Raw genomic sequence first — 27,223 nt, forward strand, 5'->3', positions numbered from 1 at the left:
ATAGAATGGAGGAAGGTAGTGTTGAGATAATCACTGTTCAAACCAAAAAAGTGGTATAATTAGTATTTGTGCATAAACATATTTGAAAGGAGTTTGATAATCATGTAGGAAGGTGGTGTTGATAAACACCATTAATAAGAAAGTGGTATTTATTTCTTTGCAAGGACCTGCACTAATTGAGTTGTACACTGCACAAAATTTATGAAACAATTGAACAAATAAGATAGAAACATTATTATATCAAAAAAATGTAGGAGGCACAAAGAAAAATTTCATTCAATAAGTGAAAATAAAAAATAAAGAAGATAGTACCAAAGTACATCTCTTTTGGATATTAGAGTTATAACCTAAAAATCCACATTGTCAATATTGCATCTACAAATGCTACTCCTCATTGAAGGAACCATCAATATGAGCTTCATCCTCACAAGCCAAGCCTAAGCATGCTTTTGCTTTACAGGCTTCCTTTTCTGGTATCTTGATTCTTTTGTATGGTGGTGGATTCCTTGGTCTCCCCACGACCAAAGAATTGCATCAGCATTTTCCCATACTTGTTGTTCTGCCTCATTAATTTGCCAATATCCCTTCCAACAATCAGCATAAGCTTGAGTATCTGTCAAACCTTTCTTCCTTGCACCCCAATATTGAATCAAGAGTTTCTTATAATTTGGTGATGTAGGCTCATCATCAATATCCGATTCAGCCATAGCAAGCCAAACTAGATAGATGTTTGTGTCATCTGGGTGCAGCATGACAAAGTGTCCTTGCTGAACATGTAGCATAGGGTTAAATGCCTCCCTTGGTTTATCTCGTGCAGGCCCACAATAATGATCATTATGTTCTTCAATACCTAAGAATCTTTGTGCCTACAATTGTTCAACATTCATATCATCTAATTGATGGGACCCTTCAGATTTTGGCCAAAAATCTGTGTACTTTCTTACCTCTGATTGTATTGGTTTTCCAAGCTCTTCGATTACATTACTCCAATAATCTATCACGGGCCTATAATATCTTGGCACAAATGAACCATTACTTAGATTCTGCCAAAATTTTATGTGACCCTTCAATCCTGATATTACTTTTGCATGCATCTTTATATGCTCTGCCATTGGTAGTAGAGGTGGATCTCCTTTTGGTAACCTTGGTTTACCTTCACTGTCTGTCTTCCAAAGACGAATACTTCCACTCCAATTACGAATAGCTACATGTGCCTTAAATTGCATTATCGGTGTGTCTCCTTCCATGAAGAACCTGAATAGAAGTGGTTTGGAGTGACCTATAAGTGCTTCTTGCCCATCACAAATGTAGCCATCACAATATGCCTTAAAGTCAGGGACCTCTGTAAGCAAGAAGGGAGCTGGAGAAGAAGTTGAGCTGGTTCTTAAAGTATCCATCAAATGTGGTAAAGTAAAGGTCTGCCCCACTCTTAATTTCTCTGAAAACCTGCTAAACATGGCATCTATATCCTCATGTGTATGTCCGACCAGTAGAAATCCCAATTGTATAGTTTTGAAAGCACCCCGTGCAACAAGCAATGACAAATAGGCAAATAAGTACCGATTTTTATTTTCTCCAGCACAATTATCTAGTTGTAGCAACAAGTTTTCTGGCAACTTGCAAAACAAGGAAACCCAATTCATTGTGTCTCCCTGATTTATACATGGTTCAACAATGGGATCTTTACCATCACTCATATTGTGGTGGTCTAAAGCTATCCTTGAATTTAAAGCTTGTAGAAGTGAAACATTGCTCCTTGGAAGCCCATTTGTTACTAGATCACCAAGAGGATGCTAATCCATCCTCTCTAAGTTATGTAAACAACTTGCAATTGAGCCAATTGTTAGATTGGGATCAGATGGCCATAAACCATTCAAAATAAAGTGTCCATAATGACCTTCTGCATGGCCATGAGTGATCATACCAATCAATGCAATTGGTAAATTATATCCCAAATCCACACCCTTGGGAAGATCGTAGTCTGGGAATGGCTGTTTTCTTTTGATCTATCTTGTCATGGATGATGCATACATACTTTTGTGGTTGGGTTTTCGAAAATATGCGCCATGCATAGTATAAGCTCCTGCAACTTTGTTGTTGTCGCATGTGAATATCTCTTTCACTGAGGAGCCTTGCTCTTTCTTCTAGACTAGGTTTGGCTTCTAGTTTTGCCTTGAGACCACTACACAAGGTGCACTTGGAAAACTCACTTGCCTTTGTTAGGGACACTTGTGGGTACTCTTTATTCCAAATTCTACTAAACGATGACTTTGATAGCCTCTTCTCATGTCCCAACTGCTCAAGTGTTGCGTTGATTTCATTTAAAATGTCAACTTGCTTGAATATTGATGGAATCGACAACCTGGTTTCCCTTGAGCCATCTAGCATTGTTCTACTTTTGTGTGGTGCAAGCTCGGAGTCCATGTTCACAAATTCATCAAGTAGTGCTCTTGCCTCACTAGCATGTTGTAGGCCTCTCCTCAATACCCCTGTGTTTCCATGCAGATATTGACACACACCGGACTCAAACTTTTCCCTGTAACGGTAAAAGAATGTCTTTGGTATACCATGCATCTCATACCATGCTCTGCAACAAACAATCACCCCATTTAACCTAAATTCATATTTAATTTTTTGAGCTGAATCACGATGCCAAGCTGTAGAAAGCACATCATATACATAATTTGTACGAGACTCTTGAGATTGTCCCCAAAAGTCTTGTCGTATCCTCATTAGTACATCACGATCGATTAGCTGACAACATTTTTTTGCACAACAATCAATGGATGAAATCCTTTGAACTGATTCACGTGACATATATAATGCAGAAGCTGGTTGTGGTCTCTGCTTTGGAATCCTGTTTATGAAAGTGTAGCGTCTTTTTGCAGAGGTTTGGGCAACAATAACCTCATTAGTTACATCTCCATCATTATCCTCATTACATACATCAGCATGTTCAACGTGCATGCCATTAAGCAGAACATAGCGTTGCAATGGGCTCCCATCCAGCATTGTCAGCTGTTTAATAGGCCATTTAACTAGGCTAATACTATCCACTTGCGGCATAGTTTGAAATTCATTTGCACTTTCAATAGCCACACCCACACAATCATCACCAAGTTGTTGAAAGTTGACACATTCAAATGGAAACACATATAAGATAGTCCCTTGATTGATAGTTTGCATCATGCTCTCATCCTTTAGAAGAACCATCTCATTCTTCCAATATTGTTGGATTTGCATGTCAAGTTCTGGAGATGTTATCGGTATTTCATCTATAATTGGAGGTTCCACAGGGTCTTCTTGATCTGCATCACTGCATCTTTCACTCCACTCTCCAAATTCCAGCTCCCTTATGAAAGGCCTTAAAAGCATTTTTGGCCGACGAACATTACTCCATAATGCATTTTTTAGATAAATGGTATCCATTGTAGGGAATGGTAGTTCCACATCCTTCAAGCATTCCTCCACAAGTAATGACACATTTCCTTGACCAATCTTTGTTCCACTACAAGTGGAATTTGGATCAATTCTACACACGCAGCCAATACCAATAGAATCATTGTTCAACATCATGTAGACCCTCCCTCTAGATTGGAAATCCATCCTGCACATAATCATGTTGGACTTGTTAAACTAGTAATCAAATCTAGCAAGCAATTTTTTTTAGATTGGAACCTACATCAAAATCTACCATGAAGTATAGCTCTACCATGTGGCCGAGCTAGAACTAGAGCTAGAACTAGCTCTATCATATGGTAGAGATAGAACCCATTGAAGACTATCTCTACTATGTGGTGGAGTTAGACTTCAAAGCATTCTAGCAATACCATGGTGTCTAGATAGATTATTTTGATATAGCTCTACCACATGGTAGAGCTAGATCAATGAACTCTAGCTCCGTTACATGATATAGTTACATTGATGCATTCTAGCTCCACCACATGATATAGTTACCAGTAGATAGTAGAGCTAGTTCAATGTATTCTAGCTCCACCACATGGTAGAGCTAGACCTCTAGGCATTCTAGGTCTACAATGTGGTTTATGGTACAGCTAGATTGATGCATTCTAACTCCACCACATGGTAGAGCTAGACCTTAAAGTTCTACGATGTGGTCTAGGTAGAATACAGCTCTACCACGTGGTAGAGCTAGATCAAATACTTTGAGGTCTAGCTCTACCATGTGGTGGAGCTAGAATTGCATTTAAGGTCTAGCTCTACCATGTGGTGGAGCTAGAATGCATCGATCTAACTGTGTACCATGCACATCAACAAAACCAATTACTCCAAGAAGAGACCTACTTCATATGACAAGAACCAAGGAGCTAGAATTGCATTTGATCTTGCTCTACCATGTGGTAGAGCTGTATTCTACCTAGACCACATCGTAGAGCTGGAATTATTTGAGGTCTAGCTCTACCATGTGGTGGAGCTAATGCAGATCAATAAAACTAATTACTCCAAGAAGAGACCTACTTCACATGATGAGAACCAAGGATCCAGAAAAAAGGTCAGACTCCATTAGTCCTAAAAATCTATATAAACTTGTAGTCTCTCATTCAATGCAATAGAAGTGTTTATGTAATCATGGTTCGTGTAAATTAAGTTGCCATTCATGATAGTAGATTGCAAAATAATCTTTGGCCATCGAAAGGCACTCCATAATAAGTCTTGGAGAGATGAAGTATCCATTGTAGGAAAAGGTAGGAGTCCGACCACATCTTTCAAACATTCCTCCACTAGTATGGATACATTTCCTTGCCCTATCTTTGTACCAAAATCCCCTTGAATTTATACATATACTTTAACCTATAACAAATTTAAAGCTATAATCAAACTTATAAGCTTACAATTATATTTATTAAATAAGCTATAATATAGTAGCATTAAAATAAGCTTTTATTAACTATAAGTTACTATAATAAGCTATATAGTTATAAATATTAATATAATTTAAGTTACTATAAGTTATATAGTTATAGTTGTAGGTTAATATATAGGTTAATGTAAATAATTTAAGTCACTATACTAGGTTATTTATAAAATTTAAATTATATTATAATAGGTTTATATATAAATAGGTTTGATTTATATAGCTATAGAAAGTTTATAAATAAGATATATAAAGTATAATTATAAACTATAAATAGACTTTAAGTTACTATAGTGAACTTATTAAACCTATAAGCCAATTTATATATATCTTTAAGTCTATTTATATAATCAAACCTATAGTTAATATAGTTAATCTTCTAAACCTATAAGCCTATTTATATATCTTTAAGTTACTATAGTTAACCTATTAAACATATAAGCCTATTTATATATATCTTTAAGCCTATTTATATAAATAAACCTATAAGCCTATTAATTATAAACTTTAAGCCTATATATATAACTATAAAAGCTATATTTTTATAATCAAACCTTTAAGCCTATCGATTATAACTTTATATTACCTATTTATAAAGGTTTATTTATAAACTATAGGTTATTTATAAACTTAAATTATATGGGTTTATATATAAATAGGTTTGATTTATATAGCTATATAAAGTCTATAAATAAGTAAAGTATAATTGTAAACTATAAACATGCTTTAAGTTACTATAGTTAACCTACATATTTAAATATAGCTTTAATCCTATTTAAATATAGCTTTAATCCTATTTAAATAATCGCTTCACGGGCCCATCGCTTCACAGCCCATCGCTCGCCTCTCTCTCCCATCAGGGCTGCTTGCGGGCTGGGCCAGCCATGCCCACTGCTCACCTCTCACTCCCTCGCGATTCTGCCCCCGTGCGCACACATGGCAATCTCTCTCTCTCTCTGCTCCATCTTCCACCGCCATAGCTAGGCTCCTTCATTCAAATTTCAAATTTGAATTTCCCTCCCTCTAGTCAAGGGGCCATTCCCATGTGTCACTTCCACAAACACTAGGGTCTTTTCACATTACAATTAAAAAAAGACCTAACGAGGCTTGAAAAAGGTAAGTTGAAGAAGTTATAAATATCTATACCAAATAATGATCAAAACTAGGGCAATGTTCAGTCTCAATACTATTAACCTGAGGCTCTTGATCATCAATTAATACACACATAAGCATAAATTTGTTAGTGGTTCTAGATTTAGAAGGTGAGATGGGGCCACGTATAAACTTGACCCATGCCCAACACATGACCTCAAAAACATCATATTCGACACAAGCCTCACCTTATTGTTATAATTATTCCTATGCTTTACAAGGGTTATCACAACCCTTTTTTGCAACCCGTGAGTTGGAATAAGTGCCTATAGGCACGGTGAGTTGGAATAAGTGCCTACGAGCATAAATCCCAAAAAAAAACTTAACCCTCGCCTTCTTAAACTTATCTAGTTTCAATCGAAGCTCCAGGTTCACTAAATCAATTATAGAATTCTTATATGCCCCCAGATACACTTGTAGTGCAAGCATAATTGTGTTTGCTAGGTCACCCATGACAAACAATCGAGCACCCTTAATGCAACCACATGAGACATGGTAATTTTCCACCCATATATAACGCCTCTCGGGGATTACACTGAAGGTATGCTTCAAATATTAAACCCATATAGGAAGGGGTTGGGCATGTAGGTAGTCCACACAATTAGAAACCCACATGCAAAACTAACACATATTGCCACATTCATGAACAAATTTGATGGAACAAGAAACAAATTTCAACATTTAGAGTTGTTTGACTTTTAGAAACCCCCTTTACATTGACACTTAAGGCAAGGTGATCCAATGGTTTGGATCACCTTTTAGAAACTCTAATTAACAAAATTAAAGTTTCAATTTTAAACTGAATCGCTGCAACCTTATCACAACCTTATCCGGCGCACGTTCGTGGGCGGCTCTCTCTCTCTCTGTAGGTTTTGTGGGGCACACATTCGTGGGCGGCTCTCTCTCTGTAGGTTCTGTGGGGCGCACGTTCGCCTCCCACAACACCGGCTACAACTCTTCTCTCCTCGGTCTACTTGTTTGCGTGGCCATTGTAGGCTTGCGTGGCCTGCTTGCTTGCATGGGCGGCTCTCTCTCTGCAAGTTCTGTGGGCGGCTCTCTCTCTGCAGGTTCTGTGGGGCGCAGCTCTCCTATGCAGCATATGCTCTCTGCTTGCAGGCAAAGAGCCATCTCTCATGCTTGGTTTTCTTTAGGTGTCTCTTATTTCTGAGCAGGCCCACTCTCCTACGCAGCATATACAAGACATTGCATAGTTGCAGGCCACATCTTTTACAGCACCGCAGACAGAGCAGCCAGCATAAACTTGTCTACGCAGGCCCACTCTCTTGATTTAGTTGCTGGCCACTATTTCTACAGCACCGCGCGCAGACATAGCATCGTTTCTACAACCCACATAAACTTGGGTATTAGTCTCTCACCTTATCGTTGTTTTGTTCAGCCTTTCGGAGCTTACCCTAAATTTTTTTAGCTACTCCTTAAAAACCTAATTTTTAGCTTCTGGAAATCCTAATTTCGAGTGTTCTTTTTCTTTTTCTTTGCACCCCGTACTAGCTTTTCACTACCCAATCTTCTCCCCCGTTCAATTTGCTAAGAAGTGCAACCCAAATCTGTATCAGGTTTTTTCTCTTCAACCATTCCTGATTTTTTGAATTCTTGCATGCTTTTATTTTCTACTCTATGTCAATGTGTATGATCTGAATTTTAATTGACATGTTCAAAACTTTAAATCTAATCATAGATAATGATTTAATATGAGACAAAAATATGTGTACCTTGTTGTATCGTTGAATTTGATAATGGATGCGGTGATGTCCAAGTGCTAGTTGTCCAATGACACGATGGGAAAGTAGGTTTGTATTACATAAGCGACATGGACGTCAAGGAAAATTTGAAAAATAGCAAGACCATTTTAAATTCTTAAAGGGCAGGATAATTTGAATTTAAAATTGGGCGGGATAATTTGAATGCTCTACCACATGCTAGAGCTGGAGAAATGCATTCTAGCTCTACCACATGGTAGAGCTGGAGTTGAAATGACTTAAACTAGTGCAAGATTACTTGAAATGAAAAACCATCCATCTAGTATCGTACCTCTATTCATAGCATAGCTTCTCCCCTCTCTCCTTGCTTGAAATTGTACTTTCCTGCTCTTACACTCTAAGCATGAGATCTATGCAAGAGAGCTCTCATAATAATGCAAGATGTAGCTCCTAATGCAAGACCTAGCTCTATGCATGAGAACTCTTTCACTTTTTACATGAGATCTATCCATGGGAGCTTTTATAATAATGCAAGATATAGCTCTATGTATGAGAGCTCTTATAATAATTAATGCAAGATCTAACTCTATGCATGCAATCTCTATGTGGGAGCTCTATGTATGAGAGCTCTTAATGTAAGACCTAGCTCAAAGAGCTCTAGTGCAAGACCAAAATCTCTATAGCTCTCATGCATGATATGAGAGATCTATGCATATGAGAGCTATTAATGCATGAGAGCTCTTACAATGCAAGAGGGATCTCATGCATGAGACCTCTTAGAATACAAGAGAGCTCCATGCATAAGATCTCATGTATGATAACTCTATATGCATGAGAGCTCATCGATATGCATAAGAGCTCTCATGCATGAGATATATATGCATGACAGCCCTCTATGCATAGGAGCTCTCACAATGACTCACACTTGATAATAGTTGATCTATATGCATGAGAGCTCTCTATGCATGAGATTTGCGATCTATATGCATGGCAGCTCTCACAATGAATCACACACAATGCTAGCTCTATATTTATGAGATCTATATGCATGGATCTCTCATGGAAGAGATCCACGCTTGAGAGCTTTATGTAAGATCTCTCACAATGCATGAAAACTCTCTATGCATGAGAGCTCTCACACCTTGCGTAGATATATCCTAGATCTATATGCATGAGAGCCCTCTATGCATAATCGATAACACATGCATCATAGTAAATAAAAGTATGTAAATAATTCTCTATTGTGTTATTCTCTTGACCTCACATCCTAACCATGCTTTGGTGTTAGGTCCTCACCACCTACCGAGTTGTGGTAAGCTCTAAACCCAATGCTCTCTTTTTTATGTTGCAACCCATAAGGGTGCTATGGGAGTTTTTTATAAGAGCATTAGAGATCTCATGGCTACAAGAGATCTCTATGCATAAGATCTCTTATTTTCATGAGATCTCATGGCTACAAGAGATCTCTATGCATAAGATCTCTTATTTTCATTTATTTGCATTGAGTGTACGAGCTCTCGTGCGCTGCATGATATCTCTATATGCATGTGAGTTCTCTATCCATGAGAGCTCGCAATTATTAAGAGCTCTTTTTGTATGAGAGCTCTCATTTGCATCTTTTTCGAGAGCTCGGATTCGGACAGTTAGAAGTTGAGGATCCAGGACCCCATCAGAGAACGGACCCCACGGACTTGTAGGGAAGTTGCTCTATGTCCACATCACTCTGTGCATGGATTTGGGCATCGCAATCACTTCTCCCAGCGCGTTGAAGTTGGGTCCCAACGCCATTCAACACACTTGTTTATCTCCTTGGTTCTCGTCATGGTCTCTTCTTGGAGGTTTTGTTGATTTGCATGGTACACAGCTAGATCAATGCATTCTAGCTCTACCACATGGTAGAGCTAGACCTCAAATGCAATTCTAGCTCCACCACATGGTAGAGCTAGACCTCAAAGCAGTCTAGCTCTACGATGTGGTCTAGGTTGGATACAGCTCTACCATGTGGTAGAGCTAGATCAAATAAAATTCTAGCTTCTTGGTTCTTGTCATGTGAAGTAGATCTCATCTTGGAGTAATTGATTTTGTTGATCTGCATGGTACACAGTTAGATCGATGCATTCTAGCTCCACCACATGGTAGAGCTAGATCGGATGCAATTGTAGCTCCTTGGTTCTCGTCATGTGAAGTAGGTCTCTTCTTAGAGTAATTGGTTTTGTTGATCTGCATGGTACACAGCTAGTTCCGGGTTTAGTTCCGGGTTGCTTGCCACACATTTTTCCATGCATGATTCAAATTTCATGCCTCTTCGGTGCCATTTGGGCCACGGTTGAAAATTTTCGCCATTTGGCATGCTCGTTCATCTTTTTCGAGAACCCAAATTCGAACAGTTAGAAGTTGAGGATCTGGGACCCCATCAGAGAACGGACCACACGGACTTGTGCTAGGGAAGTTGCTCTATGTCCACATCACTCCGTACATGGGTTTGGGCATCGCAATCACTTCTCCCAGCACATCAAAGTTGGGTCCTGGGGCGAAGATAGTGAAAAATCGCCATAACAGAGTTTCGGATCCGAAATGAGTCCGAATCGCATCTGAACACAACAACAAAGATCCAGGTTGCTTGCCACACATTTGTCCATGCATGATTTGATTTTCATGCCTCTTCGGCGTCGTTTGGGCTACGGTTGGAAATTTTCGCGATTTGGAACGCTCGTGCATCTTTTTCGAGAACCCGGATTCGGACAGTTAGAAGTTGAGGATCTGGGACCCCATCAGAGAACGGACCACACGGACTTGTGCTAGGGAAGTAGCTCTATGTCCACATCACTCCGTGCATGGATTTGGGCATCGCAATCAGTTCTCCCAGCGCGTCAAAGTTGGGTCCCGGCGAAGATAGTGCAAAATCGCCATAACAGAGTTTCGGGTCCGAAATGAGTCCAAATCGCATCTGAACACAACAAGAAAGATCCGGGTTGCTTGCCACACATTTGTCCATGCATGATTTGAATTTCATGCCTCTCGGCGCCGTTTGGGCCACGGCTGGAAATTTCCACCATTTGGCACCCTCGTGTATCTTTTTCGAGAACCCGGATTCGGACAGTTAGAAGTTGAGGATCCCGGACCCCATCAAAGAATGGACCACGCAGACTTGTGCTAGGGAAGTTGCTCTATGTCCACATCACTCCGTGCATGGATTTGGGCATCGCAATTAGTTCTCCCAGCGCGTCAAAGTTGGGTCCCGGCCAAGATAGTGCAAAATCGCCATAACAGAGTTTTGGATCCGAAATGAGTCTGAATCACATCTAAATACAAGAAAGATCCGGGTTGCTTGCCACACATTTGTCCATGCATGATTCGATTTTCATGCCTCTTCGTCGCCATTTGGGCCCCTGTTGGAAATTTCTGCCATTTGGCACGCTCGTGCATCTTTTTCGAGAACCCAGATTCAGACAGTTAGAAGTTAAGGATCCGGGACCCCATCAGAGAACGGACCACACGGACTTGTGCTAGGGAAGTTGCTCTATGTCCACATCACTCCGTGCATGGATTTGGGCATCGCAGTCACTTCTCCCAGTGCGTCAAAGTTGGGTCCCGACGAAGATAGTGCAAAATCGCCATAACAGAGTTTCGGATCCGAAATGCGTCTGAATCGCATCTAAATACAAGAAAGATCCGGGTTGCTTGCCACACATTTGTCCATGCATGATTCGATTTTCATGCCTCTTCGTCGCCATTTGGGCCCCTGTTGGAAATTTCTGCCATTTGGCATGCTCGTGCATCTTTTTCGAGAGCCCGGATTCAGACAGTTAGAAGTTGAGGATCCGGGACCCCATCAGAGAACGGACCACAAGGACTTGTGCTAGGGAAGTTGCTCTATGTCCACATCACTCCGTGCACGGATTTGGGCATCGTAATCACTTCTCCCAGTGTGTCAAAGTTGGGTCCCGGCGGCGAAGATAGTGCAAAATCGCCATAACAGAGTTTCGGATCCGAAATGAGTCCGAATCGCATCTGAACACAACAAGAAAGATCCGGGTTGGTTGCCACACATTTGTCCACTCATGATTCGATTTTCATGCCTCTTCGGCGCCGTTTGGGCCACGGTTGGAAATTTCTGCCATTTGGCACGCTCGTGCATCTTTTTCGAGAACTCGGATTCGGACAGTTAGAAGTTGAGGATCCGGGACCCCATCAGAGAACAGACCACACGGACTTGTGCTAGGGAAGTTGCTCTATGTCCACATCACTCCGTGCACAGATTTGGGCATCGCAATCACTTCTCCCAGCACGTCAAAGTTGGGTCCTAGTGCCATTCAACACACTTGTTTATCTCCTTGGTTCTCGTCATGGTCTCTTCTTGGAGTAATTGGTTTTGTTGATTTGCATGGTACACAGCTAGATCAATGCATTCTAGCTCTACCACATGGTAGAGCTAGACCTCAAATGCAATTCTAGCTCCACCACATGGTAGAGCTAGACCTCAAAGCAGTCTAGCTCTACGATGTGGTCTAGGTTGGATACAGCTCTACCACATGGTAGAGCTAGATCAAATGCAATTCTAGCTTCTTGGTTCTTGTCATGTGAAGTAGATCTCATCTTGGAGTAATTGATTTTGTTGATCTGCATGGTACACAGCTAGATTTATGCATTCTAGCTCCACCACATGGTAGAGCTAGATCGGATGCAATTGTAGCTCCTTGGTTCTCGTCATGTGAAGTAGGTCGAGCTTCTTAAAGTAATTGGTTTTGTTGATCTGCATGGTACACAACTAGATCTGGGTTTCTTGCCACACATTTTTCTATGCATGATTCGAATTTCATGCCTCTTCGGCATCGTTTGGGCCACGGTTGGGCCACAGTTGGAAATTTTCACCATTTGGCATGCTCGTTCATCTTTTTCAAGAACCCGGATTCGAACAGTTAGAAGTTCAGGATCCGGGACCCCATTAGAGAACAGACCACACAGACTTGTGCTAGGGAAGTTGCTCTATGTCCCCATCACTCCGTGCATGGATTTGTGCATCGCAATCACTTCTCCCAGCGCGTCAAAGTTGGGTCCCGGCGAAGATAGTGCAAAATCGCCATAACAGAGTTTCGGATCCGAAATGAGTCCAAATCGCATCTGAACACAACAAGAAAGATCCGGGTTGGTTTGCCACACATTTTTCCATGCATGATTCGAATTTCATGCCTCTTCGGCGCCGTTTGGGCCACGGTTGGAAATTTTTGCCATTTGACACGCTCGTTCATCTTTTTCGAGAACCCGGATTTGAACAGTTAGAAGTTGAGAATCCAGGACCCCATTAGAGAACGGACCACACGGACTTGTGCTAGGGAAGTTGCTCTATGTCCACATCACTCCGTGCATAGATTTGTGCATCGCAATCACTTCTCCTAGCACGTCAAAGTTGGGTCCCGGCGGCGAAGATGCCATAACAGAGTTTCGGATCCGAAATGAGTCCGAATCGCATCTGAACGCAACAAGAAAGATCCGGGTTGGTTGCCACACATTTTTCCATGCATGATTCGAATTTCATGCCTCTTCGGTGCCTTTTGGGCCACAGTTGGAAATTTCCGCCATTTGGCTCGCTCGTGCATCTTTTTCAAGAACCTGGATTCGGACAGTTAGAAGTTGAGGATCTAGGACCCCATGAGAGCACGGACCACACGGACTTGTGCTAGGGAAGTTTCTCTATGTCCACATCACTCCGTGCATGGATTTGGGCATCACAAACAATCAGTTCTCCCAGCGCGTCAAAGTTGGGTCCCGGCAAAGATAGTGCAAAATCACCATAATAGACCACATGGTAGAGCTAGACCTCAAAGCATTCTAGCTCTACGATGTGGTCTAGGTAGAATACAGCTCTACCACGTGGTAGACCTAGAGTGGTAGAGCTAGATCAAATGCAATTCTAGCTCCTTGGTTATTGTCATGTGAAGTAGGTCTCTTCTTGGAGTAATTGGTTTTGTTGATGTGTATGGAACATAGCTAGATCGATGCATTCTTGCTCTACCACACATGGTAGAGCTAGACCTCAAAGCTTTCTACCTCTACGACTCTAGCTCCACCACATGGTAGAGCTAGACCTCAAAGCATTCTATCTCTACAATGTGGTTTAGGTGGAATACAGGTCTACCACAGTTACATTCAACCTCAGTCGGTTACATGCAATTCTAGCTCCACCACATGGTAGAGCTAGACCTCAAAGCATTCTATCTCTACAATGTGGTTTAGGTAGAATACAGCTCTACCACAGTTACATTCAACCTCAGCCAATTACATTCATTGAAGTCTAGCTCTACCACATGGTAGAGCAAGAAGAATGCATTCTAGCTCCACCACATGGTAGAGCTAGATTTCAAAGCATTCTGGTCAATACATTTATTAATCTTGCTCTGCCACCTAGTAGAGATAATATCCATTGAAAAACTAGCACTAGAATACTTTGAAGTCCAGCTAGAATGCATTTATCTAGCTCTACCATGTGGTAGAGCAAGACTAATAAATGTATTGAGAGCTCCAAGATGGAGTAATTGAGATAGGATGCTTTGAGGTCTATCTTTACCATGTGGTGGAGCTAGAATTGCATTTCAGGTCTAGCTCTACCATGTGGTGGAGCTAAAATCGTAGAGGTAGAAAGCTTTGAGGTCTAGCTCTACCACAATTACATTCAACCTCAGCCGGTTACATTCATTGAAGTCTAGCTCTACCACATGGTAGAGCTAGAAGAATGCATTCTAGCTCCACCACATGGTAGAGCTGGACCTCAAAGCATTCTAGCTCTACGATGTAGTCTAGATAGAATACAGCTCTACCACATGGTAGAGCTAGACCTCAAATGCAATTCTAGCTCCACCACATGGTAGAGCTGGACCTCAAAGCATTCAGTTCTACGATGTGGTCTAGGTAGAATACAGCTCTACCACGTGGTAGAGCTAGACCAAATGCAATTCTAGCTCCTTGGATCTTGTCATGTGAAGTAGGTCTCTTCTTGGAGTAATTGGTTTTGTCATGTGAAGTAGGTCTCTTCTTAGAGTAATTGGTTTTGTTGATGTGTATGGAACACAGCTAGATCGATGCATTCTTGCTCTACCACATGGTAGAGCTAGACCTCAAAGCTTTCTACCTCTACGATTCTAGCTCCACCACATGGTAGAGCTCGACCTCAAATGCAATTCTAGCTCCACCACACATGGTAGAGCTAGACCTCAAAGCATTCTATCTCTATAATGTGGTTTAGGTAGAATACAGCTCTACCACAGTCACATTCAACCTCAGTCGATTACATTCATTGAAGTCTAGCTCTACCACATGGTAGACCTAGAAGAATGCATTCTAGCTCCACCACATGGTGGAGCTGGACCTCAAAGCATTCTAGCTCTACGATGTGGTCTAGGTTGAATACACCTCTACCACGTGGTAGAGCTAGATCAAATGCAATTCTAGCTCCACCACATGGTGGAGCTGGACCTCAAAGCATTCTAGCTCTACGATGTGGTCTAGGTAGAATACACCTCTACCACGTGGTAGAGCTAGATCAAATGCAATTCTAGCTCCTTGGTTCTTGTCATGTGAAGTAGGTCTCTTCTTGGAGTAATTGGTTTTGTTGATATGTATGGAACACAGCTAGATCGATGCATTGTTGCTCTACCACATGGTAGAGCTAGACCTTAAAGCTTTAGACCTCAAATGCAATTCTAGCTCCACCACATGGTAGAGCTAGACCTCAAATGCAATTCTAGCTCCACCTTCTAGCTCCACCACATGGTAGAGCTAGACCTCAAAGCATTCTATCTCTACAATGTGGTTTAGGTAGAATATAGCTCTACCACAGTTACATTCAACCTCAACTGGTTACATTCGTTGAAGTCTAGCTCTACCACATGGTAGAGCTAGAAGAATGCATTCTAGCTCCACCACATGGTGGAGCTTGACCTCAAAGCATTCTAGCTCTACGATGTGGTCTAGGTTAGAATACATTTCTACCACGTGGTAGAGCTAGATCAAATGCAATTCTAGCTCCTCGGTTCTTGTTGTGTGAAGTAGGTCTCTTCTTGGAGTGATTGGTTTTGTTGATGTGTATGGAACATAGTTAGATCGATGCATTCTAGCTCTACCACATGGTAGAGCTAGACCTCAAAGCTTTCTACCTTTACGATTCTAGCTCCACCTTATGGTAGAGCTAGACCTCAAATGCAATTCTAACTCCACCACATTGTAGAGCTAGACCTCAAAGCATTCTATTTTTACAATGTGGTTTAGGTAGAATACAGCTCTACCACAGTTACATTCAACCTCAGCCGGTTACATTCGTTGAAGTCTAGCTCTACCACATGGTAGAGCTAGATCTCAAATGCAATTCTAGCTCCACCACATGGTAGAGCTGGACCTCAAAGCATTCTAGCTCTACGATGTGGTCTAGGTAGAATACAGCTCTACCACGTGGTAGAGCTAGACCTCAAATGCAATTCTAGCTCCTTGGTTCTTGTCATGTGAAGTAGGTCTCTTCTTGGAGTAATTGGTTTTGTTGATGTGTATGAAACACAGCTAGATCGATGCATTCTTGCTCTACCACATGGTAGAGGTAGACCTCAAAGCTTTCTACCTCTACGACTCTAGCTCCACCACATGGTGGATCTAGACCTCAAATGCAATTCTAGCTCCACCACATGGTAGAGCTAGACCTCAAAGCATTCTATCTCTACAATGTGGTTTAGGTAGAATACAGCTCTACCACAGTTACATTCAACCACAGCCGGTTACATTCGTTGAAGTCTAGCTCTACCACATATAGTAGAGCTAGAAGAATTCTAGCTCCACCACATGGTAGAGCTCGACCTCAAAACATTCTAGCCCTATGATGTGGTCTAGGTAGAATATAGCTCTACCACGTGGTAGAGCTAGATCAAATGCAATTCTAGCTCTACCACATGGTAGAGGTAGAAGAATGCAATTCTAGCTCCACCACATGGTAGAGCTCGACCTCAAAACATTCTAGCCCTACGATGTGGTCTAGGTAGAATACAGCTCTACCACGTGGTAGAGCTAGATCAAATGCAATTCTAGCTCCTTGGTTATTGTCATGTGAAGTAGGTCTCTTCTTAGAGTAATTGGTTTTGTTGATGTGTATGAAACACAGCTAGATCGATTGATTCTTGCTCTACCACATGGTAGAGCTAGACCTCAAAGCTTTCTACCTCTACGACTTTAGCTCCACCACATGGTAGAGCTAGACTTGAAATGCAATTCTAGCTCCACCACATGGTAGAGCTAGACCTCAAAGCATTCTATCTCTACAATGTGGTTTAGGTAGAATACAGCTCTACCACAGTTACATTCAACCTCAGCCGGTTACATTCATTGAAGTCTAGCTCTACCACATGGTAGAGCTAGAAGAATGCATTCTAGCTCCACCACATGGTAGAGCTAGATTTCAAAGCATTATGGTCAATACATTTATTAATCTTGCTCTGCCACCTGGTAGAGATAATATCCATTGAAAAACCAGCACTAGAATACTTTGAAGTCCAGCTAGAATGCATTTATCTAGCTCTACCATGTGGTAGAGCAAGACTAATAAATGTATTGAGAGCTCCAAGATGGAGTAATTGAGATAGAATGCTTTGAGGTCTATCTTTACCATGTGGTGGAGCTAGAATTACATTTGAGGTCTAGCTCTACCATGTGGTGGAGCTAGAATCGTAGAGGTAGAAAGCTTTGAGGTCTAGCTCTACCACAGTTACATTCAACCTCAGCCGATTACATTCATTGAAGTCTAGATCTACCACATGGTAGAGCTAGAAGAATGCATTCTAGCTCCACCACATGGTAGAGCTGGACCTCAAAGCATTCTAGCTCTACGATGTAGTCTAGATAGAATACAGCTCTACCACATGGTAGAGCTAGACCTCAAATGCAATTCTAGCTCCACCACGACCTCAAAGCATTCTAGCTCTACAATGTGGTCTAGGTAGAATACAGCTCTACCACGTGGTAGAGCTAGACCTCAAAAGCAATTCTAGCTCCTTGGTTCTTGTCATGTGAAGTAGGTCTCTTCTTGGAGTAATTGGTTTTGTTGATGTGTATGAAACACAGCTAGATCGATGCATTCTTGCTCTACCACATGGTAGAGCTAGACCTCAAAGCTTTCTACCTCTACGATTCTAGCTCCACCACATGGTAGAGCTAGACCTCAAATGCAATTCTAGCTCCACCACATGGTAGAGCTAGACCTCAAAGCATTCTATCTCTACAATGTGGTTTAGGTAGAATACTGCTCTACCACCACAGTTACATTCAACCTCAGCCGGTTACATTCATTGAAGTCTTGCTCTACCACATGGATGGTAGAGCTAGAAGAATGCATTCTAGCTCCACCACATGGTGGAGCTGGACCTCAAAGAATTCTAGCTCTACGATGTGGTCTAGGTAGAATACACCTCTACCACGTGGTAGAGCTAGATCAAATGCAATTCTAGCTCCTTGATTCTTGTCATGAGAAGTAGGTCTCTTCTTGGAGTAATTGGTTTTGTTGATGTGTATGGAACACAGCTAGATCGATGCATTCTTGCTCTACCACATGGTAGAGCTAGACCTCAAAGCTTTCTACCTCTACGATTCTAGCTCCACCACATGGTAGAGCTAGACCTCAAATGCGATTCTAGCTCCACCACATGGTAGAGCTAGACCTCAAAGCATTCTATCTCTACAATGTGGTTTAGGTAGAATGCAGCTTTACCACCACAGTTACATTCAAAACCTCAGTCGGTTACATTCATTGAAGTCTAGCTCTACCACATGGTAGAGCTAGAAGAATGCATTCTAGCTCCACCACATGGTAGAGCTAGATTTCAAAGCATTCTGGTCAATACATTTATTAATCTTGCTCTGCCACCCGGTAGAGATAATATCCATTGAAAAACCAACACTAGAATACTTTGAAGTCCAGCTAGAATGCATTTATCTAGCTCTACCATGTGGTAGAGCAAGACTAACAAATGTATTGAGATCTCCAAGATGGAAATACTCTTCATCTCCTCCACAGTGTTTTCATGGATATATATTGTGATTTTTGAATATGATATTTTAAGTTTTTTTTAAAGTGTAAGAATACAATAACTATAATTAACAATTGTGGTTTTTGTTGCAGGTGAAAGATGTCTCAGAAAAGAAAAGTGGTGGAAGTTCCGGACAATGTTAACTTTGCCTCTGCTGTGATCAACGACGAGAGTGGTACTTAGATATTTGGGGTCTTCAGGGTTCACAATTTAACAAAATTCATCTATTTGTTGCTAGTGATGTGGGCGTGGATACTTTTGAGGATCTAGGAACAATGACTCTATCTTATATTTATGTAGTTGATTCTCATCCCGATATTGAATGCATAAATATTGGGGTACCTGGGATCCATGAGTATCAACTAGATCCCAAGGCATTCATTATTGAACGAATAGTAAGAGATAAACAAGATACTATGTTCTCTCCAGGGTGGAAGTTAGATTGTGCAAGTCAAGAAATAACTCTTGAAGAGTTGCAAGCTTCCATTGCTTATTGTGTGAAAGGCAAACAAAAAAAAGAGAAAATGCCCTCTAAAAATCCAGTTCAAAAAAAGGCAAAAAGCAGTACAGGTATTATGGATGTAGATGAAGCAGTTCTTAAATCTAGAGTAGAGAAAACAAGCTTGGAAAATTCAACAAAAATAAGATTTGTGGATCCCAAAGTTTTGGAAAATGAGGTGCAAAAGGCACTAAAGAGTGATACAGGGGGTATGGAAAAATACTCTAAGTATTTTCCATTCAAGTACAAAGAGTATGAGATCCCTGTAGATCAATGCTGTGGCTAGCTCCTGATTACCATAACTCCCGTCAAATAGAACCTCACCGTGTGGATGAATGCGTGTTATTTTTTGGTGCAAGTGCAAACAGGCCAAGAGCGTGTGCATACTTGATGCCTATAAAGAATGCTGGCAAGAAGAAAGGAATTCCAATGAAACTAAGTGAGGTAACAGAGGAGAAACTCACTGAGTATTCATATTGGATTATTGATGGCCAACATTCCATCTATGCTGCAAATTTCTTACGGTATCAAGAAATGGAAAAAGATGGTCGTGCTCAAGACTTGATACAAGTGTATGAAAAAAGGAAGGCTCGAATTGTTGTAGATCCAAAGCCACAAGTTGCGACGGCCATATCTGCTATATCTAATGAAGAGGCCCAATCATTATATGTCAAACAACCATACTATGATGTCTTGCAGCACTTGAGGAGTCAGTGGATCTTCAATAATTCTCCGTCAAGGCCAGCATCTGGAGTAACAGAGGGCTCATCATCTCGTGTAGACTGGGATGTATGTCCATATCCCTTGCTCTCTTATAATTATATGTTTTGAAAAAAATACTTGATTTTGATCTTTTTTTCTTTTATTTCTTTGCAAAATTTTTTACGAATGGCTAGAATTACGGTGGGAGCATCCTTCATTTCAAAGCAGTCTCACATGGTCATTTACTCTGATGAAGCTTTCAAAGGCTGGCTTGAAATCATGGAGAAGCAAAACAAGAAACCAACTGCCACAGTTTTCAGATGTCTTGCTAGGCTAGATGAAAAAGAAGTCAAACAAATACAATCAGAAATCATCAGGTCTGGAAAAATTGTTCTTTCAAAGGGTACTAAGGATGTAGATGTGATTGACATGCCAGAGCGTATCAAGCAGCTCAAGCAAGATAAAATTATTCAAGATGCATTGCTTGTAGAGTTCAACACTCTGAACAAGGACAAACAATGTCAAGATTGGTCAGAATTAACTATCACCTATAGCATCAATGAGGTTGTATACTCAGTTCTTTTGAAGTTATGTGATGTGTATATAAAGTCAAAGCTACAGGTTGGATCAAAGAAAATTGATTTTCCATAGAAGCAAGGCAATATGTGGAGTGGAATATCAGCCTTAGCAAAGAAAGTTCAACCTTGTCCTTGGATCTTCCTTGGTGTATTTATGTTGTGAGTCTTCCACTCGACGGGAGTTACTACTTGAAGTGCCACCTCAACAATCCAATTTCCATTGGGTTATGTGTTCTGGATAACACTGAAGATTTGGAAAGAAATATGCATTGGGATGTGGAATCATTTTGCAATCTTTTGAACGGCATTATGATCATTACAGTAGCTGGTAGATCTTTGCCATCCCAATATGTGTTGCTTACCTTTCTAAATATTACAGATTTTATTCACTTGCAAAATTCTTTAAAAAATTTGAGTGGCATAGCAAAGGAACAGTATAATGGGGCATTGCATTTTCGACGTGACAACCGATGCATTGGTGCAATAGAGTTCTTCACATCCTTAGTGTTTTTCAGCAAGGGAGATGCCTTTCAAGGACTAGCAGATGTTCCTGATCCAGGTACACAAGCGACAATATTGGATACTGGACTTCTTGATATAGATAATGAAGATGTTAAAACTATCCCAGACATTGAGTTTCTAAGAATCAAGAAGAATCTTTTGATCAAGCAATGTATTCGAAAGTATTGCAGAGAAGGCTGCAAGCTTGTTGATCTTTTCAGTAATGGCTACATCATCGAGCTAGGGCTAGCACTAAATAAGGAAGTGATTTGCCTAGTGGAGAGTATTGAAGATCAAAGAAAGATGGAAACAAGGCTTCTTGACTTTGCAAAGTCAAGAAATGAGCAACCAGTACCGCCTATTACTAACAATCCAAGGAATACCACGAAAAGATCGAGCCATGGTGAAGTTCGTTTAGCTCGAGATTTTTTGGATTTTGAAGACAGTATGTAACTTCTTAATGGGCTTTCCTTGTATCTTCAATACTTTGATTTGGTGATGTTTTGACTTGTTATATCCTTGGTTCATTTTTTAGTAGTATTTAGTTCTTTTGATTTTATACAATGCTTTTATTATTTTTGTAGCTCTCTCCAAATTGGGCTTTAGAATCTAGAATCACCAAGTTATGGATCCTAACATGTTCATTGACAAATTCACTTTTTACATAACCAATTGGTGAATTTGGAAAGCCTACTTAGTGGTCGCACAATGGCCAGTTGGTGAATCTGAAAATCTTGCTTATAAATCTAAGATGATAGAGCTAGAGATCCTCTCATTTACTTCCTACCCTATGGTAGATCTAGATTTCAATAGGTCTACAATTTGGTGGAGCTAGCTACCTCTTCAAAGTGGTGGACCAAGAATCCATTAAAGTCTAGCTACCTCTTCAAAGTGGTGGAGCTAGGCCAATGCACCCCCCCAAAGACAGTTTTTGCAGAGCATCCATTTAAGTCTAGCTCTACCATATGGTAGAGCTAGGCCAATGCATTTCTAGCTCCACCACATGGTAGAGCTAGTTCAAATGCAATTCTAGCTCCTTGGTTCTTGTCATGTGCGATGAGCTAGAACCCATTGAAGTCTAGACCTAGAACCTATGGAAGTCTACTGGCTCCACCCATAAAGTCTAGACCTAGAACCTATGGAAGTCTACTGGCTCCACCCATAAAGAAGCTATCTTGATCCCCAACTCAACCACGTGGTAAAGCAAGACTTATAAATTCTAGCTCTACCATATGGAAAATCTAAAACATCTAAAATTTTAGCTTTACCATATAGTTGAGTGGTTTTGTGTTTCTCACCTCCACCTACTCTTGGAGATCAAGGGTGGATCTCAAGGCCTACTTCCAACAAGAGCTCCCTTGCAAATTGGCTCTACCAAACGGTAGAGCTAGAATAATGGGTGTATTTGGAAATCCATTTTAAACCCTCCAATTCTAGAGTGAGCAAGTAGAATTGATAATTGATATCCAAACATGATTTCCTTTTAGATTACACCAATAAAAATGTGTTAAGAGTGAGTGTTACAATTGTAAATTTTTTTAGTTTGAAAGATTGTTGAGTCAATGTTACTTTTTTTTCTTTTAGATCCCGAAATTGAGATAGTAGCACCAAGTGAAGTAGCTACGGAATGCCACAATCAAACTGTGGATGAGAGCTTCTCCCACACATTCAGTGATGTCCATCCAGAAGGTTTAAAGACAAATGCTGACAATGAAATTGGGGTACCTAAATCTCCAACAAATGAAGCAATGGGTGAGAGTTTCCAGCCAGAAGAAGAAGTACCAAGAAGTACCGACACTGCTATCTCCAAGAAATCACTGTTGACAATTGTGTTGGACCTGAATGGTCTACTACTGAAACGTTGTCAACAACAACCATCTTCAATACATGAAACTATTCTTCAAATGGATTCAAAACGATATATTGTACTAAGGCCAGGATGTATCCAATTCTTGAAGATTTTATTAAAAAATATTAATGTTGGGATCTGGTCAACAGCGATAGAGAGTAATGTTCTTCAAATATTGAGAATATTACAAGACAGAGCAGGAGAGATATTGCCTTTTTTGTAGTTTGCGCTCAAGAGGCTTGCGAGAAGGATAAAAGTGGTAAAATAGCTAGACTTGATAATCCAACAGTTCAGGCAATGTTCAAGCCATTATCAAAAATCGCTTCATGTTTTGATTGTGATGCTCGTAGAACGGTTCTTATTGATGACTCTCCATACAAGGGATATGCTTCTCCTGATAATAATTGTATATATCCTGCAAAGTTTGATGAAGAAAAGATGGTCGACAATATTCTCATTGATGAGCTGCTCCCTTACTTATTGCAGCTTGATGAGAGTGAAGATGTGCGTGAGATCATTGGCTCTAACCGCTACGGACAACCTCTAGTATCCAATGAAAATGAATACAGAGGTGTGGTAGATTTTTGGAGAAAGCGCAATTTAAATTGGTCACAGAAGACAATCTGCACTGATAGGCTACCACTATCAGAGATTATACAAAATTATATCGACAATCAAGAGGTATTAGCGAGACAATATGAAAACAAAAGAGAAGAGATAATAGAAATTATGGCAAAAGAACGAGTCAGTATTGCTAGCATGAGGGGACCACAAGTGATTTCTCTAGCTAGAAAATTGGGTTCTACCACAACGCAGTTGAAGGCAGCCAATGCAAGGGCTTTCATAGACAAGGTGTTAAATGAGTACAATCTTCTCCAACGGGATAGAAATAACTAAGGTACTACCCAACATAAATGATAATTATAACTAAATACATGATTTTATACAACAATTGTGTATTCACAATGAAGAAAATTAATTTATGATGGTTTCTTACAGATTTATTTCAAGGATATTGTTCCAAGGAGTATTCACTTAAAGAAGCCATTTGTCACCAAGGATTGTATTTTTTTTGGAGGAATTTTATCTTTTTGTAATCATGAATTGACAAGAAATTTTATCCTATTTTTAAAGTAGTGGCAAATGTATTACTCTTCAAATAATTTTATAAATGTTGGAGTGCACTCTACTATAAGGGGCCTCCTAATTTGAAAATGTATGGAAGCTTGATCTTTGTCTTATGATTTTAAGTCCTACATATTTGGACTATGGTAGAGCTAGATCAATGCCTTCTAGCTCCACCTCATGGTAGAGCTAGACTTCAAAGCATTCTAGCTCCACGACATGGTAGAGCTAGACTTGAAAGCGTTCTAGCTCTACCATATGGTAGAGCTAGATCAATGCATTCTAGCTCTTCCACGTCACCACATGGTTGAGTTGGACTTCAAACCATTCTAATTCTACCATGGGGTCTAGCTAAAATATATTGATACAGCTCTACCACGTGCTAGAGCTGGACTTCAAATATTATTTCTAATTTTGCCATGGGATCGAGCTAGAATACTTTGATATAGCTCTATCACATGGTAGAACTAGATTTAAAAATATTCTAGCCCTACCACATGGTTGAGCTAGAACAGTGCATTCTAGCTCTACCACGTGGTTGATCTAGATCAATGCATTCTAATTTCACCACATTCTGATACCTGCTAGCACATTTTGTCGCGTCTTTTTAGAATCAAATGGAAAGAGTCTTTGCATCTTGGGTCATTTTGTAATGCAATTAAAGTCAACATTTTAGAACAGTATATAGTTTAATGTTAGCGTGCATAGTCACATTTGTTTTGTAATTGTTTAAAATCTATCTTTACATAAGAGTAGTTGTAACATGCCTTCCCCCACATGCCCACCTTTATCATTAAGCATGCTCATTTTTTTCCAGGTCATGTGAGGCTATAAAGGTTGAGTATTATGCCTCAATTTAGGGTTTTTTGGTGGTGCATTTCCAAGTTGTGGAGTGTACACCATCGGTGGGAAGGAAAAAGAGACTAATTTTCAAAGGTAATCTTTTTATAAAAAAAATTACCTCATATAATGGTAATAAAACTTTACTTTCATTATCTTAACAAATGTGTAACATAAGTGACATGTCTTATCCTAACTACATTTGTATGCTTTTATTCACTGAAAAATGTATTCTCAATTCACAACAGCAATCAAGTTAAAGAGTTGAACCTTAGAGAGAAACTTGATGTGGAGCATCAACTCATTCATGATATGTATGTATTTACTTTTAATTAACTTTATATTCATTAGGTTATCATTATCTTTATGTTTGTAATGTAGTTTCATTTCAAATAATTTTTTTTTGAATCATCAGAGCTCTTGTGAAGAATTGGTTTAAAAAAAGGGCTTTACTTGGAGAGATGGTTACTAGAGAGGATTGAAGTTATGTAAGTATATTGTTTCATTGTTCAGCAAGCCTAGAGATACTATTGTGGATTTGTTCTCTTGCTAGGAGTGGGACACTTGGACTTGTAGCAGTGTATATGAATCGCAATGTGATATTGTTAGAGAAGGATGAGCGCATTTATGAGTGCTTACTCGATAAGCACGTTGACACCAAACGACATCAATATTGATTGTGAGTTTGAAGAGAGAGTCATAGGTAGTGCAAATATTTGCTAATCAAGTGGCCTTCACAACGCAAAATTGGCAACTCAAAATGGATCCACAACTCAAAATTAGGTGCCAAAAACCAGGGAAGATAATACCTTGAAGCTTAACCCATCATGTGGAGCCACACTCATCATCAATAAATGAGTGGTGATGCTCCTCATGGTCCACCTCAAATTGTAGATCTTCAGCCATGGATCTTGCCATCTCTTAGACTTTACATGGAAGAATAAGGTATTTAGGAACTAAAAAGAAGTATTCACAATTATCATAATTATAAACAACATAATCACCATTATCATAATTATAAACAACATAATCACCATTATCATAATCATGGAATTGATATCAATCAAACAAAGGAATTCATAATTAACATTAATCCTTGTGAGTAGTAATCTAACATTTTATGCTTGAGTGTAATGTTTTCATAAAAGAAATTCAGAGTCTCTTTTCTTAATCTAACATTTTATGCTTGAGTGTAATGTTTTCCTAAAAGAAATTCAGAGTCTCTTTTATTCAACAAAATTCCAAACTTTTTGCATCCATATACGGACACAATTTATATGAAAAGAGCATCAAGACTATAGTAAGACAACCATGTTATCCATTTGATGAGCATCAAGACTATAGGAAGACAACCATGTTATCCATTTGATGAACCAAAAAGCATTCAAATCCATAACCAAAACCATAGAAAATAAAAACATAAGAATACATATCCAAAACTAGCACTAAAACCATAGCAATCAGAAAACATAAGAATCCTAAACATTACTATCAAAAACACAAATGACTAGTCACTAAGTATCAGGAAGGTGCAGATGCTCACCACTACTGTCAATGAAGTCAAGAAACGATGAGAAATAAGTGGATGTTGGCACATAAGGGTGATGATAGCTATAAGATGTGCCTTTCCACCACTCTCAGATTCTTATTCTCGAGTGTTTTAAAAACACGCGTTAGTGGTGTGGGTACTCTTTCCTAGATAGCACATGGTTGGTGCATGCTTTTCATTTGGCATTCTTCCTTCGTATGACCCTGGTTGTTACATTTTGTGCACCAGATGTTTGGTCTCAGTCTGGATCCTGCGTGTCTTCCAATAAGCTTGGCTAGGCTAGTCTTCAGTTCTTCTTGAATAGCTACTGCCAGCTTCTTGCCTTTCATTTTCTAGGGCTTTCGCTCTTCGGCATTCGACTAGAATTTGATTCTCAGGTGTCTCATCAGAATTCGACTCAAAAGTTTCTTCTTCCTTATTTTTCCTTTTGTCATTATTTTTCTTCTTGGGGTCTTTGCTTGCTTCATGATCCCCTTGGCTCTTATTGCTCCTGGCCACCACTTGTTCAAAGGTAAGGGTCTCTAAATCATACGAGGATACCACAGTCAAGAGATTTTCCCTCAGTCCTCTCACGAACCACTGACTCAGTGTGGCCAGGGAAGGTTTGTTGGGTTGATTCAGACGCATTAACACTGCTCTATATTTTTTCGCATAATCTTCTGTTGGCCTTTGCTTCTGAGTCAGCCTTTGCAACTTTTCCAATACTTCTATGATGGTCTTCTCTCTTCGAAATCTTTTTAGAAAATCCTTCTTCAATTCCTCAAACGTCTAGAAGTG

Source organism: Cibotium barometz, chromosome 6 (genome assembly GCF_041138505.1).
Source record: "Cibotium barometz isolate CiBa-2024 chromosome 6, ASM4113850v1, whole genome shotgun sequence".
NCBI classification, from domain to species: domain Eukaryota; kingdom Viridiplantae; phylum Streptophyta; class Polypodiopsida; order Cyatheales; family Cibotiaceae; genus Cibotium; species Cibotium barometz.